This window comes from Passer montanus, unplaced genomic scaffold, assembly GCF_014805655.1.
Source record: "Passer montanus isolate IOZ18808 unplaced genomic scaffold, ASM1480565v1 scaffold15, whole genome shotgun sequence".
NCBI classification, from domain to species: domain Eukaryota; kingdom Metazoa; phylum Chordata; class Aves; order Passeriformes; family Passeridae; genus Passer; species Passer montanus.
Window position 1 is genome coordinate 9,346,597 of NW_024362051.1, and position 16,697 is coordinate 9,363,293.

Here is a 16,697-nt window from a genome sequence, read left to right on the forward strand (position 1 = left end):
CTTCTACCCCAGAAAATGCAAAGATCTTGAGGCTGAGTTAAAAAATCTCTTCTTTAATGCCAATTTTTAAAAATCTATTAAAAAAAAAAAATCCTGAGTGAATTGTTACAGGGTCAAAGTAGTGGGCCCATTAGAACTACTCCATTGGAACATGTATTTGAATTTTGGATCAGGCTCTTGTGCCTTGAATCTGCATTTTCACGTTTCCTCACCGTGGACACCAAATTTTGTGTACATTTGTTTCTATGTGGTCTGTCTCCTCTTGGATGAGCATCCAAGGGGGTAATTTCTTTCCCTCTGCCCTTGCTGCATTTCCATGTGTATCTTAAATGCCTTATCAATCAGGCTGGGAACACCTGTAGGTCCATGTATTTCACCATAACAAATTCAAAATATTACTTCAAATTCAAAATATGACTTCAATATGTGTCTTGATTGACCAAATCTTCATCTTTTGTGGGGAAAGGGGACTGTTGAGGACACTCCATAAGGGTGGAAGCTGCCTCCAGACTTGGCCATCAGCAGCGCTGCAGTGCCAGAGAAGGGTGCAGGAGAAGATGCTCATCCTAATGCAGGCTGGCTGAGAAGACACCATGGATGCTGTGCAGAGTCCGTGTCTCGCAGTTCATTAACAGACCACCATGATGTCCACCAGCTACTTCCACAGCTGTATCTGCTGGTGATTAAGTGCATTAAATAGCATTCCTCTCATCTGACAGCGTTTCAGGTCTCTGCACTTAAAGGGTGATGGTTTGGTTCTTTGTTCATCCACTGAAATCTGCAGTGAGCTGCTCACTACAGCACCACAACCTCTGACCTAAACGTAACTCAGTTTTTACCAGGAGAGGTAGAGCTGGAAATGTGCCAATCTACCCTATAATTAACAACACTAATTAGCGGGGCTTCAGGCTGGCCCTGACTGAGCTTTTTGTCAACAAATCTGAGGTCACTTTAGCTCTTCGTCTAGGGCTGACAGAGCTACAAAATGCACTTAGAAAATGATGATGGTAGCAACATTTATAGGAAAAACACACTTAGCAGAGATATTACTTCCATTTTTCATGATCACAAATACCTCAACACTGTTAGCTCCAAAGAGCTGTCCTGGTTTTGAAGCTGTGTCTTCCTGCTGTCACTGCTCCCTCAGTGCTCTGGGACATCTTCCCCTCAACACTTTCATCTCCACCAATTCAAACTGTTTCTGTTTTTTTCCCTCATCCCTTTTCCTGACTTTTACAGATCTTTAGCAATATTTCTGTCATCTCTACAGTTTGATTGGCTTCCAAGGCAACACCATCTGCCTATTTAACTAATATGCTTCTCATGCCTTTTTCCTGATCACTAAAGGTGATGTTAAATAAGAACAATCTTAAGACACATTCCTCTGCTGTATTTTTTAGCTACAATCTGACAGTTTGATGCCTCCATTGTTTACCATCATTCAGCCAATTTTCTGGCCAGCTATGGTGCTCATATCCAGTTCTGCTGAGATGATTTTCTTCAGGCTAATTTATATTTAGTACACCAGAAAATTAATCCTCTGGTAAGAGCATTGTGATGAATTGTTCTCTGCTCATGCTTGTCCTCTCCACTGGAAATGAAACAAGTTCTATATCCCACCTTGACTCCATAGAATTCTGTTAGATTAATATAAATGTTTGCTTCATTCCTACTTGTCTAAGATACTCCATGGCCATTTCCCTTCTGATTTACTTGGAGAATTCAGGAGTGCAAAATTATGTTGGAAGAACGGGCACTCTCCATTGAATGAACTCTTACCAGGTTTTACAGCAGAGAGTAATTTGTAAATGGTTAAGAAAGGATTAATAAACAGTAATATGTATTAAAAACAATCTATACTGACTATTCTAAAATTGTTACGTCACCAGCAGACATTACCAAGGTTTGAAAGCAATTTATTGACCTAGATAACAATCTGTGTGCTTAATTGAAACATTCATTATTCACTTAGTAATCTTTTATGAACCATTAAGAAAACAAATGGAATGTGAAGTGTGACAGCAACTTCCTCAATAAGGTTTACACAAACAGGACAAAAACCCCCAGGTTTAATCTGTGCCTCAGGTTGCACATAAAATCCATTGAAATAGCACCAATTTATTATTATCTGTACTCTCAGCAGAGCACGTGAAGCCAGCACGTGGATGGTTTCCATGCCCAGCTGGGCAGAAAAGTGAGGTTTTCTTAGCAAGCCCTGGGGCTGGAAGGCTCTGATGAAGACCCTGGACTCACCATGTTGTGGAATAGAAACAAAGGGGGGGAAAAAACCCCCAAACAGAAATCCCTTCTAGTACTTCCTATCTTACTCCTCATCCTGGCCTCTTTGAACTAGAACTGTGCTAGCAGTCACATTTAAGGAAAGAAGACTCGAATGTTCTCAGTAAAAGTGATTTCAAGTGGCCTTTGTCCTCTTCACGTCAGCTGGTAGAAAGGACACTGAACTGCTCACTTCAACAAAAGATAAAAGAAGAAAAAGGGAAAAGAAGAAAAAGAAAAATTCACAATGCTTTTTGGTTTGAGCAGATTGTGATTACTGCATTGTCATCACTCTTCCAAGCACGTTTTTCCCTTGAGTATTTTCTTTTCAGAGCTCTCCATGGCATTTTTCATTATATTAATATGCTCTTTATATTTATTTTGCTTTTGCAAAGTGGCACGTGCAAAGGCATGAAATTTATCAGTGCCAGTAAGTTTTTTATCGCAGAAAAAAAAATCAAAACAAGGAAAAAAAACAAAACCAAAACCAAACAAATAAACAAACAAACCCCAAACACACAAAAAAACCCTCACCCCCAACAAAACCAAACCCAAAAGTGGCATAAAGCAGCAATTTTGGGTTTTGCAGCATTAAGTCTCCTTCTCAAAATCAAGACAACTTGGGCTTAAGATTAAAGGAATGTATTTCTTTGAAAGAAAAAAATATTCCACTTCTTTGGTTTCTGACTTCCATGCATCCACAACACAAACCTCTTATTTCCATGACTGCATAAACTGACTGCTATTGTTGGGGGGTTTCCAAAAACTGAAAACCTAAAAATGTGTCAAAATATTCAAGACCTTCTAATACACAGTAAAGAAACTATTTGTGTTCATTGCATGGGCACTGTTACAGACGGAGGGCTCCAGCATTCTGTGCTGCTGTTGGAGTATTTTTCTTCCATATGTAGAAATGTTAATGAGAAATAGCTCGTTGAAAATCATCTGAACTTGAGTAGCTGCCAAGTCTTGACATCACGGCTAGGAGTTTCACAGCAGCATTATCCTCATCCAGCACTTCCTGGAGAGCAGGGCCTGTTCCCTGCTGCTTCTTTGTTGTGTTTTACGTGCTGGACAAGCCCTTGTTGCCCACAGTGGTCGCAACCCCGGGACTGGATCTGCCGGGATCATGGCAGTAAACAAAACAGGGACTGGTAGGACTAGAATGCTCAAAAATTTAAGTTTGATAAAGGAAAACAAAAGGTCAGCTAACAATAACTGCGCAACAAAAACATAACCAGGACATGGTAGGGACTTACTCCAGAAGACCTCAAGATGAAGGAAACACAACCTTGTATAGAGAGCAGGGAACCAATGAACAGAGAGAAGCTGAAACAATACCTTATATGGAACATAAGATTAACCAATCAGAGGGCAGGTTTCAGAACATAACCTTATAAGGAATAACTTCATTTACATACCTGTTCCCATCATTTTTTTTCTTCTCACCCACCTCTCACCATAACCTGAGTGGATGTTACCTGTCTTGGCCTCTCATAGTGCTGTTAGTTGCAGTGTGGCTGGTTCACAGCCTGTTTTCTCCTGGACAGACCACCACGTTTGTCAGAACCAGTGGTGTTTTCAGCAGCAAGGAGACACCTTTTGAACCATTCTCCAGTAATGAAGAGGGGATGAAATAGCTCTGACAGGATGCTGAAGGAGGGGAATCCACTCGTCCTGGAAAGGTGCTTCTCCACTGGGACAGCCAGTCAGCTGATGAGGGGACAGTCCTGGAATCCAACTCTTTCACAAAGGCTTCAGGCTCCATTTTACGGTTGCATCTCACTCAGCTGATAGAAAGCTTCAGTTAATTTCCAGGTTAAATCTATCCATGATCAATTTATGCTTCTTGGCTCCCGTGCCAGTGGCACCATTAGCTCACAGGGTTCTGTTCCTCAGTTCATTTATAATGGGAAATCAGTTTTCCTCTTTGAAATGCTACTTGTAGACAAATTTCCTAGTCCCCAGGTTACCTGACCTACATGTCTCTAACTTGAATGAGTCTCCATTGAACACGAGCGGGCAGAGGTTCACCTGGCAATCCAGCACCTCACACAATAATACTGATCCTTCTTTATCTCTGCAGGATACGCAGCTTCTGTTATCTCCAAAGACTAGGTTTGAGTTTTTAGAGCTATATAAGTCCAGTGGCTGACAGTCCATTTGCAGATTGATTGATGTGTCAGGTTGGTTTTTCTCCTCTGTGAACTCTCCTACCCCAGCAAGAAGTGTTGCTATATACTCTTAAATGTGCATAATTGTTTTATAATGTCAATATATAATGACATTGCAGTTTACACTACTGCATTTGCTTTGATTTTCATTATTACAGTGCCCAAAGTCGAATATTTATTAATCTGTAATATGCTGAGCATCTTCTGAAATGAAGATTTCTTAACTTTGTGCTATTAGCAAATTAAATTTACACACTAAAACTTTTTTTTGTTTGCATATATTAATGAAAATATTAAATAATTTTAGCCCTGAAGATGATCTGCAATTTCGCTGACGGTATAAAATTATCCAGGGTAGTAAAAACTAAAACTGATCATAAAGTTATGAGGGAGGAAGAAACTGGCAGATTAAATTCAATGTTGATAAATGCAAAGCAATGCACATGGGGAAAACAACACTAAATACACATATGCAATGATAATCTCTAAATTAGCCATTATCATTCTGCAAAGAGATCATAGAGTCGCTGCAGATTGCTCAACAGAAACATCTGTTCATTGCCCTGCGGCAGGCTGGAAAGGTAAACAGAATGTCAGGTATGAAAGCAACCAAGAGTAGCAGGAAAAGCAGCTCCGTGCCACTGAATGAGCCCCAGATTTGCCCACGCTTGAATACTGCATGAACTGCCCCAAAATGGTACAGGCAAAAACCGGTCAAGACACAGAGAAGGCATTAGACGGTTTCTGCTCTGGGAGAGGTTAAATAGACTCCAAGCCTTTAACTCTGAGAAGAGGTGATGGGATGAGGAAATGACAGCCATAGAAAAGAGTGGCTGGCAGGAAAAGATGAATGAGGAATGATTATTCTCTCTACCCCTGTAAGAGGAACTTGGGAGCATCAAATGAGATCGCAAGGCAGAGCCTCTGTAGCAGACAAGGACAGAGTAGATGCTCCCTCCTATCTCACACAAATTGCCAATATGCATGCACACACAAAAAAAAATATCATGACAGCACTTCCCAGTTTTCCTTAGATAAGTGGAGTCCATTATATGGGTGAGTGCCTTGTTATGCAAGTATAACTTCCTTGGACTAATGCTAGTGTTACCTTACACAACTAGTTAATATTTTGTGCTTTCTTTTTACAGGGGAGCTGTTCCATATCACTTGTATAGATAAACGTTTGGTTTTAAATGGGATGGATTCTTTTATACTTCCTCTGCCCTTTATACTTGGAATGTTGCCAGCAAACTCCCAGTAAATGGCTGCCAGTCTGGTCTCTGACTTTGGTATGGTATCTATGAAATTAGTGGGACACAAATGTGTATTGGCAGAAAATTTGATCATCAGGAGATCACTTGTCACTTTCAATGACCCTTACTGACACTCTGATTCTTTTAATTGTCCTACATGGAAAAGAAAAATAAAGTCTGGTAAGGTCAGCCCAAAAGGAATACTGGTCTGGGACACTTAGTTTTGGAAATTAGGTTCTTTCCCAGTTGTCAGAAGCAGCTGATCCTTCCAGATTATCCCAGGGATATCTTAAATCAGATTAAGACAACATTTACACTGACAGAATGTGGGGGGCAATGGGGATCAGAACATCTTTTGTGGATCCCACTCTACAGGTGGAGAATTCCAAAGATTTGCTAGAGACTGCACTGCATCAAAAGGAATAAAGTGCCGAAATGTCAAGTGGTCTCTGCTCATCCCCACAAAGAACCAGAGGCTCATTTCCCAATTTGTCTGTCAAATGGAGAAATATGTCTGTGCCTTGGACCCTCAAAAGAATCACAAATGGAAATATTTCCTAAATACTGCTTTGAGCAGGGCCCAGAAAAACAAATGCACTCATGGTTAATTCCCAACTCACTTGAAGCCACATATCTCCTTTTTCAGGGAAAAAGAGTTAAGAAAGTTTTATTAAAACTCCCTCAGTTTGTTGGAAATTCTGGCATGGTAACTGTGTATCTTACTTAAAAGGTCAATGAGACTCTCATGAATAAAACCTAACTTTATAATGAAAGCACAGTATTTAAAATTTCCCTGGATCTCCTTGCTCAAAACTGATTAAGAACAGACCTGCTGCTATCCTGTAAAATGTTTCTAAGTGAGTCATCCGTTCATCAGCAAAGCCCCAAAAGTTCAGATGCAATTCCTTCAGAAAGAACATTTTCAAAACTATGGCATATCAGTTGGAAGACGCTGATAACTTCCAATCGGCAGGAGGGCTCTGCTAAAAAAAAACTGAGATAACTTTGCTTTTAAGGCTTCCCCAGCTGACTGATTAAAAACGTCACAACAGAAAATTCAAAGGTCACATTTTCTCAAGTGTCGCTGAGAACCCACTGTCTGAGAAATTAGATGAGATTAAGATGCAAAACACTGAAACAATTTGAATCAAATTTAATCTTCCCATGTTTTGCTAACTTATTTAAAAAGAAAAAAAAAACACCAACAAAACTAAACAAGATGGGGGGAATTTGTATTTTAGAGAAACCCTACTGGAAGTACGACACTGCCAGTGTGGGGTTTATAGACTTTGACTAGATTTTGTTATTTTGCTTGAGGAATTGGTCTAATTCATATCAGCTGAAAGCACTTTTTAAGATTAATTGAAAGCAAAAGGATTTACTGGAGTTTATATTTTCATGAATCTCTTCTAGATATCTCTGAAGGACAAAATTGAAGGTCACTTTTACTGTCTATAAAAGCGAGTCAGAAAACTTGAAAATGACGAATTTTCTCCAGATGGTAACTAAGAAAAGATTGAGGATTTTCATCTACATTTAGCAAAATCTTTCTTTCACTAATACAAAGCAATTTGTTCAGCTGCTCCTGGGCGTAGCAGCTAAGAATGGGACTGGTGGTTTTTTACAACAAGTAGTTGATTTGAGGGACTGAGTGAAACTCCCATGGGAAAAACCTTTTGAGACAACATGTCTGAGAAGCTGTGCATGGTCTCTTTTGTTATTCTCCATGCTCATGCCATTCTTGGGTACAACCAGAGGAGTTTGGTTTTCCTTTCTCAGGTGTTGGCTACAGACTGTGCAGGCAGCACCAGGCACGTTGGGGAAAGGCAGAGAAAGGGACACAAGCAGGAGGGTACAAGAAGAAGGAATTGGGGGCAGCAAAGAGAAAAGCAATTCTCTACAAAGAAAAACTTTTGAAAAACCATAAAGAGATACAGAAAGGAATGCACAGGACTTTCCAGGGGTCAGACACTGCAGAGTATAACCCACTGTCTCACAACCAGCAGCAAACTTAGAGCAGTGAAAAGCTTTGGGGTTATCCCCACACCTGAATCAGGAAAATAATCTGAGGAGTCCAAAACTGTTGTCATAAGATGAGAAAGGCTTTTTTGGTAGACAAGAGGCTCTAGCAGATTGGAATAAGGGTAACATGTCTTACTAAAATGAGTGATTTGCAGAGGAATAAACAAATGTGCATTTGCTTCATTTTTAAAAGTTTGATTTTTCATTATCAAAATGAAAGCAAGGAAGTAAACAAACAAACAAACCCCCGCCAAAATCCCATCTGGCTTCTCTGCCTTCCTTGAAGTTCTGAGATATATACTTGCTGAATCAGAATGTAGATATAGGGCCTTCTTTTTAAACAGCATCACAGTCACCTGTTACTGTTTAAATACAGCAGGAGCCGGCTCCCCTTTTTTGAAAAGTGCTATCTCCAGCCTGCAGCTCACATTCCACAGCAGGAAAGCAGCTTGTGAAAAAATTTGCTCTGAAATACCTCAGGCTCTACTGAAAGCAAGCAGTTTCAAAGACTGTTTGCTTCTATGGTTTTTGGGTTTGGTTTTGGGTTTAGCCTGTGTTTTTATTCTCCCTTTTAGAAAATCAATTCAACCAGTTCAAGTTAAGCAGTTTGGATGGAAGTGGACCATATAAAAGCTGATGGCCATTTTTTAAGGAGGTATGAACACTTGTTTCTCCTCCTGCAGAGGTGCCAGAAGAATGGGAGATGGGGACCTCAGTAGGACAGAAAGGCACCAAACATCAGAGCCTGGGAGAGCAGTGTGACTGCCCTCAATGAGACAGGGCTGGGTAGGGACAAGGAAAAAACCTCACCAGGACCTTGCAGGGCAGGAGCTGTGGAGACAGTCACCTCCTCCTGGGCTGTTAGGACACCAAGGATGGCTGTGAACAGGACTGAGACCCAGATACCTGAATATTTCTGGATGGAGGGAATTCAAATTCCCTTGCTGGCTGTCCCTGTAGCTCTGGGAGGCTCAGGACATGATCAGTACTTGAATAACACAATAACTGATGCTCCCAGGCATCCCACAGGTCTGTCTTAAGGGCAGTAATACAAAGGCAGTGGCTCTCTGAAGCCCTTTTAGATGGCAGCAGCCAAAGAGCAAGACTTGGAATTACCCCCAGAGACAAAAAAGGGCTGGGCACCTTCCTGCTCAAACATGCATTTAGGAGAAAGTCACAGCACCAGAGCACCCCACGGCAACCACAAATGTAAGGTACAACACTACCTGCTGAAATGCTTTCAGATTCCCCGCTAGCAAGAGATAAATCTGTAAAGCATTACTGAGCTTTTATTTGTTCATTTAATATTTTCAGATGTTAACAGATCCTGCAGATGTGTCCTCTCTGCAGTATGAGGGGATAAGGATCTTTTCCATCACAGAGTGCTCAGTTTTTCCTTCACTCACAGTCTTTATTCCCTATGTGATGATGTGGTAGCATGTTACAGTACCACTTGACTTAACAGGAATATGGGTTTTTTTTGCTTTTTGAACACGTTCATATCTTATACTTACTCTAATCCTCCTAGAACAATCTCTGTTTCAATTATTAAAGTAACTTTTAATGAAATTATTTAAAATTCTGGATTGTTCTTTGGAGCAGACTTGCTGTGGTTTTTCATTCCTTGAGCAGTGATACTGAAATCAAGGTTTCAGCTGAGCCACCAGCCTGTGTCTGTGAACCCCAGCAGAAATACTTCTCTATCCATCTCTCTACAACCTCACTTATGTATAAACTACTGCTGAAATAAATTTATTTGATGATAATTTTCTTCTAATTTCCACCAGTTTAATGAAATTCACCTTCCCTTTCTAGCAATAGACAGACTTCTTGAGATGCCTAAATAAAAAAACTTGACCTTCACTTTGTCCTTATATAAAAATCTTTACATTCTGAGGGCAAACACAGACATCTGTTCAATTCATTAGATAATTAGACTATTAATAAATTGGACACACTTCTTCTTCATCCTGTAATAATCATGACAACTTCCCAAAGAATATTTATCTATTATTTTCTTTTCACTCCACTACATTCCAGCTCATGTGTGGCCTCTCTCCTTGTTTCACTTGGTTCCTTTCATAGCTGGATGCCTCTCCCTAAAGAGCAGTCTGGTACCCCCAAGAGTGACAGTCTGGGAAATGGAAACCTGGCTCATGTTTCTCATTCCCTGCCTCTCCTTTCCTGCACTGCTTGGCTGTGCAGTCTGGAGACAGGACCTTGATGCTCAGCAGGACTGAACAAAGCTGAAGCAGTTCCCAACACATCTCATATTCTCTAAATCCATCTGGAGCCTTTGGACTGTCTTAGCAATGCTGGATCAAAATTTTAAATAATTTCACTTGACAAACACAGAAACACAAAGTGTTGAATTTCGCTGCTGTTCAATAAGAACATTCAGAGTTTCATTTCCAAGCAATGCTTCAGACTGAAAAGCAATGTCATGACTCTGGAGAATGACTCTGGAAAAGAGAAAATAGGCAAAGGTTAAAGGACAAGCTAAAATGGATTCCCCAGGCAAGAGGTTAAAACTAACTACATAAGACCATTTCCAAGTTGTCCAAAACCACAAATACTTGCACATATCCTTTCCATGGTTGGTGACTGGGTGAATTCCCTTGACTCTGTAATTTTACACCTGGCTGCCTTAAAGAGGATAACTGTGAGAATGCCCCTCTTGTGGCTGTGTGGCTGATGCCAAATTTGGGGTGGGCAGCTGGAGGTTCCTGAGCCCTCTCTGCCATACCACAGGACTCCCTTGCTTTTAAATTTCTCTCCACTCCACTGATCTGTGTGGTACCACACTCAATTAGGGCAATAAATGGTTTTGATTTAGGAACAACAAAAGGAGGGAAAGCCTGGCAAAGAGCTGGAACAGCAGAAGAGGTCCATGAGTCCTGACAGCCCAGTTCCAGCCTCTCCCTCCTCCAAGAGGACTCAGGCAGCTCTCAGCCCCATAGATGACCCCAAAGAGCCCTCCTCCACAACAGGAATGTAAAGGGAGGGCAAATAAAGAACAGAGTTCACGACCATGTGCTTAATCTGCAGGTTAATTGTTCCACTATTATTGTATTTAATTGTTCCCAGTGATGTCTTTCTAATTGCTTTTCTTTATACCCAATTGAGTAGTAATAAGGATATTAATAATAAATATGCCAAGAGTTTTAAGCAGAAAATGATAAAAGCCATTTCCCATGCAAGCAGGTGGAGGAAAGTGACTACAAGAGGATGAGAAATGCTTCTTTCCTATGTGAAATAGAAGAGGAATAATAGCAGCTGGCACAGGTAGGCTGACACAGCCACTGCTTTGTGTAAGTCCCTGCTGGGAGGTGAACTAATGACCAGCTGCCTCATTTCCCCAGTACAAACTGGAATCAAGCATTTGCAAAGTTGTGCGCTGATAGTATACACATTTCAATATAGCCACATGAATATTCATGAGTGAAAACACTTCCACTTCTTAATAGCAGCTTATAGCCAAATGCCAAGATTCTTATCCAGAAAAATCTCTCATTTAGCTGGGTGGGAGATCTGCCCAAACTCAGGCGTTCAGGAGCTCATTTTAAATGCGTGCCACGCAAAATGGTTTCCTGTTCTCCTTCACCCCCAGCACTAGATTAGCACATAGAAATACCAAAACTCAATCGTGGCAACTGTATTTTTAATACCTTGGGTAGCTGCAAACACTCAGTTCCAGAACAGTAAAGGCTCTTCCTCTAGAAAAATCCTCTGCTGTACCAGGCAACTTCTCCAGTGGCTTGGTGTCTCATAGCCACACAACAGGCTGGAATGCCTCAAGGGGTTGAGAATGGGAAAGTTGCAGAATAGTGGAGTATGCACATTCCCCGAGTCCCCCAGCTTGCTGGTTTGCAAAGCATTTTGTGACATTTCTGCATGGGAAACGTTGCTGGAAATGCAGGGCTTTGCAGTGGTTCCGGAGCAGCGCTTCCCCCGCGAGCAGCCCCGCTCTGCTCAGCGCTGTCCTTTGTCAGCAGGGAGACAGCCAGCCCTTCTTTATCACCCCCAAGTCAATGAGGGGCACTGCCACCCTGTCACTTGATGATTAATTACTGCATCTGCAGGCAGGGCTGCCAGCAAACTCGTGGGCATCATCCATGACGCATAAGCAGCCGTGGATTTAAAGGGAAATGTGTATGGCACGGCAGAGCGCGGGCTCGGGAGGGCACGGGGGGGCCTTGCCCCACTAAATCAGCATCTGCCACCCAGCAGCTGCAAGGCCAACAAAGCTCCTTCAGAAGGAAACAAGAGAAAGCCCTCAAGCCACTGGAGGAAACTGTGTTATTATTCATCTTAGTGCAAGTATTCAATCTCTTCCCACCCAAATGTTCCCAATGTAATGATTTCCATGGGCACATCTACTGCCACTGGTGCTGGAAATTTGTGAGATAAACACAGTGGGGATCTTAGCATTTCACTGGGCTCTAAGAGATAAGGCTTTGGGAAGACCTTTACGTGCCTCAACAACTGGGAATTCTGATTTTATCCAGTGTTGTTTTATTTACCCTCTCCGTGGGCATGGCAGAACTGGAGAGGAGAGGAGAGGGGGTGATTAGTTGTGAAGATAGGATAAATAAATGCCCTTGCAAACACACACAACCCTGTTGCAAAGAGGTGCCCAGGAGATTCACAGGAAGGGGCAGGTTAGGATTTCTGTCTTCTGAGCTACTGCAGAACTGCTTGTGCCTGGGAAAAAAAAAATAAAAGGAAAGAGAAGAAGATTATTTGGAATTAAATAAAGGAGGTTTTAAAGTATTGCTTTTGTATGACTGTATCATCTCCCAGCCTGGCACACACTGGAGGGTGACACTTCAGTTCCATCCACTCCTCTGGGCCTGTCCCCTGGCTTAGAGCACTCATGGCACAAGTGGGTGGCATTCGATTTTCATTGCTCCTTTGTCCCAAAGCTGGAGGCATCTTTTTGTTTTAATGGCACATTGTGTTCCTTGACAAGACAGAGCTAATGTCCTGAGTGGGATTCTATTCACACAGCAGCAGTGGATTAGAGATTTGATTTTCCTTTTTAACAAATCAGTGTAGCAGATGGCACTGGGAAAAGAAAGTGCAGACACTACAGGGATGTAGCAGAGCTTCCCAGATCCTTGCAGCATGGGGAACAGCACTAAAAGGCAGATCTGTGCAGGCCAAGGAATTATGAATACTCCCTCCAATTTTTTATTTCCCCTCTCAGAGCAGAGACCTCCTGTGCCCCCAGATGCCCTCCATAGGATCACCAATAGTTCAGTGCCATTCCAGTTTTAAGGTCTCCTGGGTTCTTATTGCTGTTATTGCCTGCTACATCCAAATAATGAAGCTGTCACATTGCAGGGCTGTAATGGCTGTGTTTTTCCCTTCCCAGGGTTTTGTGACACAGCCAGGTTATAGTCACAACTGCTCCTGGACCTGAGCTGTTGGTACAACTTTGTGAACAAATGCTGTTCCTCCCTCTATGGCTCCTCACCAAACCTGACCTGGGCCCCAGCTGGGGCTGCCCGAGGGCATGTGGTGGCACAGTGACAGCAAGCACCCCCTTCTGTGAGACCCCAGGGACCAGAGACCCCAGACAGGGGGCACGTGCTCTGCTCATTTCCACCAAGGAGACTCCATAGAATCCGAGAATACTTTGGGTTGGAAGGAACTTGTTAAAGATCATCTGCTCCAATGTCCCTGCCATTTGCAGCACATCTGCAACTTGACCAGCTTGCTCAGAGCTCTGTCCCACCTGACCCGGAATGTTTCCAGGGATGGGGCATCCACCACCACCACCCTGGGCAACCTGAGCCAGTGTTTTACCACCCTCACAGCAAAACACAGCAAAAATTGTCTTTTTCATATCCACCTACATTGGCCCTCCTTCACTTTAAAGCCATTCTACCATGTCCTACCGCTCCATGTCCATGTCAGAAGTCCCTCTGCAGCTCTCCTGTAGGTCCTTAAGGTACTGGAAGGGTGCTGTAAGTTCTCCTTGGAGCCATCTCTTTTTCAGTTTGGACATTTAGTGGAGGAAACGTGGGATGCACTGTCACCAGCCAATCAGAGTGGTCACAGGCAGTGTGAAAGAGAATTAACCTAGGGAAGCTCTCCATGTGTCCAGTACACAGCATGACAAGACACAATATGTAGGAACAGATCCTCTTCCTTTCTCCATGAAGCCACAATTTACTCAAACAAAACAAAACAAAAACAAAAAACCAAACACACACCAAAAAAACCCCTCCAAAACCACAAAAATAACAACAACAAAAAAACCCCACCACCAAAACTGGAAGAATCTGCCAACTGTTCCTGTGTAAAACAGCATAACACATCAACAATATTTTCACTTCTTGGCTCTCAACATCCACTCACCATTATGGACTATGTAATAACTGAAGGGAAAAGGAGATGCTGCAATTTTCTCAACAACAGTTGAAGAATCTGCCAACTGTTCCTGGGTAAAACAGCAAAACACATCAACAATATTTTCACTTCTTGGCTCTCAACATCCACTCACCATTATGGACTATGTAATAACTGAAGGGAAAAGGAGATGCTGCAATTTTCTCAACAACAGTTGCATCTTCTCCTTGTCCTGATCAACCTTACACTGGCTTCTTACAGCTAAGTAGCATCAGGAGGGCATTATCAGCAGCAGTGCCCTTATCAGACAAAGCCACAAACCAACTCAAAAGTCTCTGCATATATTATTTCTTTTCACCAAGTGAAATACATCTCACTGTGGTTCTTTTTTATTAAAGCATTCTGAGTGTTTCTGTGCAGCATGCTTTACACCTATTCAAGTGTCCTTTGCACTGACTGCTGCTGGAAGTCACCTCTTGGGGACAAAATTTGTCTCCTTCAGAGAAATAATTGGAAGAAGGAAATGGAGGGAGCCCTTAACACTGCAGATTCCCTTGAATTTTATGCAACAGGATGAGGGATGCACCTCCAAGGTGTTGGACAGGGGGCAAGGTTCTCTCTTTTAGTCATGGTAGTATCGAAGGGACGGCACAGAGCTAAGTTTTACCTGTGAAATTCTGTGAGGTGCAATAAAGAGGTCTGTTTTGCTCGGAGCAGTGAAGCTGGGGTGCTGCAGCAGCCCAGGGTGGTGCTGCTCCCCTGGCCTGGAGCACCCCGTGCTTCCCTCCAGAAAGAGCCCAGGGCTCAGCTCCAGCTCCCTGGCTGCTGTCAGCGAGCAGTCCCTGCAGCTCTGCCCAGCAGTGGGTGTGCAGCTGGGCACTCTGCTCCTTACCCACTCCACACCTTGCTGCCTCCTTGCACATCCAGCCTGCAGCCACAGGGAACAGCGGTTATGCAGGCAAACACCCTTCCCTGGGAGCAAGTGAAACAAATCCCACAATTAACCCAGCGAAGCCAAAGGGATTCTTTATTCTCCTGTATTCAACTGCCAGTCAGGAGGCTGCTGCAGCCTGAGATTTTGACCAGATGAAAGGAGAAAATTCATAGCAGCTTTTGGGGTCTCTGTCTCTCGCAGAGGGATTCTTTAGTCTCCTGTATTCAACTGCCAGACCAGTCAGGAGGCTGCTGCAGCCTGAGATTTTGACCAGATGAAAGGAGAAAATTCATAGCAGCTTTTGGGGTCTCTGTCTCTCCCTCCTGGCTCTCCCTTTTTCTGTTGCTGCTCTGCTGGAGTCAGAGGTTTGTTCCAGCCAAGTAACCTGCGGCAGTGGGCTCAGGCAAGAGGGCACTGACAATGAGGAAATGAGTGGAGGGAGACATGCAGAAAACCACAGCAACAAGGAAAAGAAACCCCCAGAAACACAGTCTGAATATTTCAGCTCTGTTTCAGTAGCTGTCTCAGAAGACTCTGTTAAAGCACGATTTTTCTGTGCTCCTGCTTGTTACCTGAAAAATAAATAGGGAACAAGAAGAGGAAGCAGAGTGCTCAGACTGGTTTATCTGAATGAGATGCTGACTCTTTTATGGATACAGAATTTCAGATTAACAAGGAGATAGATGCTTCTGACATGTTTTAGGAGTGGCTCCAGGGACACAGGTTTTCATCAGATTGCATGCAGTGAGATTCATTTACCATGAGCCAAAGGGGGAAGAAGTGAGAGGCCATTTCTGCACTTCCTTTCTGCATGGCTGTCTTTGATGTTGTCTCTTCCTGAGTTGGAACTCCAACCAGTGTAACCTCTGTGATGGATGGCCATGTGCAGCTTTATTAACTCATATCCAACAGGTAATGCTGGAGGGAGTAACTACAACACGTCTTAATGTAGCAGGCATTTCATTGTGTAAACATTTTGTAGATTTATGCTGAATTTTTGGGACTGTGTCTTTACAAACAAGTACACAAATTCTTTGAGCTTTATCTTTTTTTTTTTTTCTTCCTCTCTCTATGTCTATCTACACTTCCTATAACTTTTTACAAGGCAAAAAATAAACCAGTGCATGGTCTCCTTAATTTCAGACTGGAAGAGATGAAGATTGTTGTGGGATCTTGTGACTGGAAATCTCAGGCTGAATTTCCCAAGCACTTCTCCTTCCCCTCCATTTCTGAGTATTAAAGGGAACACTGAGAATAGCTTTCAGTGGGGGAAAATGCATGTACTGGTTGCACTGCAACATAAAATATAGACTTGCATGCCAATTTTTGTCCTGTCAGATGTGTTCTGGTGAGAAGCAGTGGAGTACACACCAGAGATGACAAGACTCTACCTCTCCTTCTCGTCCTCTAGCTGTAAATAGCCTCCAGTTATTATTATCTCAGACATTCAGCCCAGCTCTCTAATGAAAAGATTTTCCTTTAGCAAATTCAGAGTGGCCTCAGAAGAGTGTTTATTACAAAAACCTTCAGGAGCAAAGCAAGGATTTGGCAAAGGACTTGGCTGGGTAAGAGCTGCTGTGTGCAATGCCCGTGCCAGGGACTGTAACCCACAGCAAACATCGGACCTCCAGGTGCTCTGGAGTCACTGCTGGGGGAAAAGCCCCTGCAGCTCTCGGTCCT